Below are 4,283 nucleotides of genomic sequence, written 5' to 3'. Positions count from 1 at the left end.
TTACTTAGTCTCTGTGTGCCTTATTAGCACCATTTTATGGAGAGGTAACTACTTCCCTACCCAGAGACAACCAGGGCCTGCCTGATAGTGTGCGGGGGGCACAGAGTGAGGGCAGCTGGCTTCAGCACTGTTACTGAGCGTGCTCAGTCCGTGCGAGCATGCTCAGTACAAGCCAAGCAGCAAATCTTGAGGGGCACGTGACCCTACATGCCCCGCCCCCCCCCGAAGCATCACCTCTGTCCCTACCGCTCTGGGGTGTTGTGAGGATAAATACATTAAAGACTAAGGTGCTCAGATAAAACAGCAGTGGCACCATATAAGTAGCTAACAGACTATTCCAGTCATGCTCCCTCTCACCCCGCCCCTACCCCAGACCTTCGTGCCAGGGGGTCACGCAGAGACTACAGAGCCTCCTCTGCGTCTGGCAGGGTGTGCCTGTGGAATTCACAGGGACGGGTGTGGCCACAGTGCAGGTCTGAATTCCCTTCCTGGTATCCTGGAAGTTGAGAAGTATGGTGAAGTCAGCAGACATACTTACACAGGTAAGGTTTCAAGATTCATTCTTTAAATTGCAGTCGTGTGTTATTTTATCATACAATTATTAACAACTTCTCCTGTTAGTTGGCTAGATTCCTGAACACTGAGCCAATCTGTAACAGAGACAACACCGTTCTGGTTTATGGTCTGTCCATTTTAAGAGAATTGTGAAGAGTTCAGATTATGTACGAGAACCTGGCAGTCAGAATTGTTGGTTTGGTGGGGTTTTTGTTTGTTTATTTTTTAGTTGAAGAGAAGAGATGGCAGGAAAAGAAAAGAAAGAAAACGGTCAATTAATCTTCAGCGCCTAAATAATTGTTATAAAATTTTAGTAAGAAAATATTGCATAATAAAGAAATAATCTTCTTCTGCCCTGTAGTATTTTAGCCTGACAGTCTTGCCCTTTGTTCATATTATCAAACAGCCTGGGTCAGAATATTCAGCCCCTATTACTGAACACACCTCATGTTACTTTCTAAATTCACTATACAGTATTCAAATGAAGGCTTGAAAAGAAAAATTACCTATTACACCAAAGTCTTAAAACAAAACAAAAAGCACATATTGCCTGTTTAGGGACACATTTGTTGCCTGCTGTTGCCATTATATATGAGATTTCAGTCCTGCAGTTAGCTATAAACCACCTTTCCTTTTTCCAGAGAGAAATAAGAGACGCCTAAAGGGAAGCAAGAATGGAAAGCATCCTTTAAATGACCGATTTACAATTGGTAAGGAGATACAATATGAAAATTGGACCTTTCTTATTGTGTCACAGTCAAAGCTCTCTGAGGGCTCTTGCTTTAAGAGACCACCCACCCTCCACCTCCCAGGCCAGCCTGATGCCTCAGAGGATTCTCTGCACCTTAAGGGCTTTAAACCACGATTTGAGGACTTCAGTAACTCAGACATAGGTTAGGGGTTTATTACAGGAGTGGGTGGGTGAGATTCTGTTGCCTGCATTGTGCAGGAGGTCAGACTAGATGACCATAATGGTCCCTTCTGACCTTAAATCTATGATAACATGACATGAAGCTGCCACGTGGTAGAATCAGGTTCTAAGCTACTGTTTTAGGCAAGAAGTTTTTTTTGGAGAGAGAGAATGAGGGGGTGCATCATAAGCACCTCTGTCTGATTTCCTCCTAAGGACTGTATACAGCAGTAGCAGTCTTGGTTCTGGTAGTCCATCCTGCTACAGCATACACAAGGATGAGGGAAATAATAGGGACCCAAAATAAAAGCTATTGTGAGGAAAAAAAACCTTAACGCTCATTCAATCCAGCCATCAGTGTGATGCTCTTTGTGAGGGGGAGCAAACCTTCTTAGGCCGGTTAGGTGCTGGCCTACATGACCATAAAAATAACTAAATAAATAAACACCCCTTCTCTGTAGTACAAAATATTATAGTTTGTGTTCAAAGAAAGCCTGTAGGATTTTAGAGCCTGCACTGAGTCAGTTTCTCTCTGAGATCAGTTCTGTATTACATACAGGAAGCCCAATCTCATTTCCACTGAGGTCAGTGAGAATTTTGCTATTGACTTGTATGGGAGAAGTTGTCAGGCCCGTACCCGGGAATACTTTATTCCAGAGGATTCCACCTCCACCTAATCTGCACACTTTGAGTACAAGAGAAATTTTGGGCCATGCCACTCTGCATTGTTGTGCAAGAAACACATGTTTGGTTCTCAGCCTTTATATTGTCTGGACCAGTAAGGGCAGGCAGCACTGCAGACCCAACATGTGGGATGGTGGTGGGATTGCCTTGCATCACTCACCAGTGATACCTGTCACTGAGAAAATTAGTCTAAAAAGAGAGGAAGGATGTTTTTCTGGTCAATACACCAAGGGGTGGGTGTGTGTGTGTGTGTGTGTGTGTGTGTGTGAAGAGATTTAGGTTCAATTCCTGGCTCTTACACAGGTTTCCTGTGTGATGTTGGTCAAGTCTCTCTGTACTTCAGTTCCCCACCTGCGAAATGGGTCTAATAATATTTCCTTTGTCTGTCTTGTCTATTTATATTATAAGCTCTTTGGAGCAGAGACCTATAAATGAGCTCCTTGCTGCTCCCCTGACCAAGTTTCTGCGGAACTGGTCCCTCTCCATTCCCCTGTGTATTTATTAAGGCCAAATTATTGTTTAAGCCACCATGTCTGATAAGTATTCGGAGTAGAGCTACCTCACTTTCTCTCTCAGGTTCTTGCAGTATGTCAGTATTTTCAATTCCAGGGCATGCTTCATGAAATCTTCCCCCCCGCCCTTGTTTCTTTTGTCCATACTTCCTGCCACTCCTCTCTTAGTTCATTTTTAATTAGGTTTTTAAACTCCTGTTAACTTAGGGATCTTTAGGTCATTTTTTTCAGTTTTACAGCATTTTTTTCTACTTTGTCTGCCACCTCGTTTCCTGGTAACCCAACTTATTCTGGAATCCATGCTGTTTCATTGTTTACTCTCATCTCTGCCAATTCTGTTGTTAGTAATAATATCTAATTATATAATTTCTGCTATCTGAAGTCTCATTTTTAACTCTCAGTAGTCCTAACAGTGAATCTGATGAGATGACAAGGGAGGTAGGCTGCACATTCAGTATCCAATATAACACAACCATTATCCCTTCCAGTTTAGCTGTCATAACAACTACAAAAATTGATAGTCTTTATTCCAAGTGTTGGGATGCAGAATGCTGTCCTCACTCTCCTGGTTTTATTATCTTTGCACCCATCTGTATATATTTGACAGTGTTTGCGTTATTTATCACATATATATCAATTCCTCCTCCGCTTTATGACCTCTGACAGGTCTTTATAGGCTCAGGTGTAGCCCTGCCCTCTTTAATTAATTCAAGGGAGGCTCACCTGTTCTGACATAGGGACACTAGGCCTGGTCTACTCATGGGTACCAGCTACCATGTGACTGGGAGAAAGGGTGTGACAGAGATAGGGGCACAGTGTTTTTCTGTTGATTTTAGGGCTAGGGGTTATCAGGGGATTGTGTTATCCCTTGAGCCCTCCCATTTGCCCCAGAGGGAGGAACCCAGATGACAGCTGCCCAGAGCCAGCCCATCAGACAGCTCCATTTCAGATCTGTCATTCATCTGTGCTGTCTGAGACTGTGCAGCTCCCTTAAAGATCTTCACAGGAGACAGCTAGTCAGCCATGGAGACCTGCCCTCTTCTCTGTGGAGCTGAGGGGGCATATCAATGTGCAGGTTCCGTGGCATATCGGCCGCAGTGTTCAAGGAAAGCAGTGTCGTAGACTCTACTTTTTGTGTTGTCTTTTTTTAGGATTCCCTCCGAGAACACTTCCCTCAGCTTATACGGAACACCTTGTCCAGTTCTGGGAGAACACTTCATCCTGTTCTCTGGGATCCAAAAACTGCAGTTTAACTCCAGATTTCATCACTCAGGTACCTTTATTTGGCATACAGCAACGCTATGCTGAGTTGATCAGATTCAGGCATAGAGGATGGGTATTGGGTGTACCACAGCTCTAAAGTTACACAGAAACCCTCTACTGTCATATAAATTTACACCTCTCATTGCATTTACTATACATTGCATCACACATTTTTGGCTTGGCTTGGTTGCTTTGCAGGAACAAATCCCTGTGCAGCACACTCTGTCCATGCATTGTCCAAGCCTGACCTCCTCTTTACATTCCTAATTTATCTTGTCTATTGTTAGTAAATGGTTCCCTGCAGTGTTCTCCCTCTTATTTAGCTGGATCAGACATTCTGTCGTTTTCAATCTAATAAT

At 43.5% G+C, this 4,283-nt stretch overlaps 1 long non-coding RNA gene across 1 annotated transcript; it reads left to right on the top strand.

Annotated features, from left to right (window-relative positions):
- Positions 1-448: 448 nt before the first annotated feature.
- On the top strand, positions 449-3,910 carry LOC120399446. The gene is made up of 3 exons (XR_005595171.1): positions 449-542; positions 1,197-1,265; positions 3,813-3,910. It is a non-coding gene; the product is annotated as an uncharacterized LOC120399446 (long non-coding RNA).
- Positions 3,911-4,283: the final 373 nt, after the last annotated feature.

Source organism: Mauremys reevesii, linkage group 2 (genome assembly GCF_016161935.1).
Source record: "Mauremys reevesii isolate NIE-2019 linkage group 2, ASM1616193v1, whole genome shotgun sequence".
Taxonomy (NCBI): domain Eukaryota; kingdom Metazoa; phylum Chordata; order Testudines; family Geoemydidae; genus Mauremys; species Mauremys reevesii.
The sequence above is the reverse complement of the archived record's forward strand: the minus strand, read 5'-3'. Positions and strand labels throughout refer to the sequence as shown.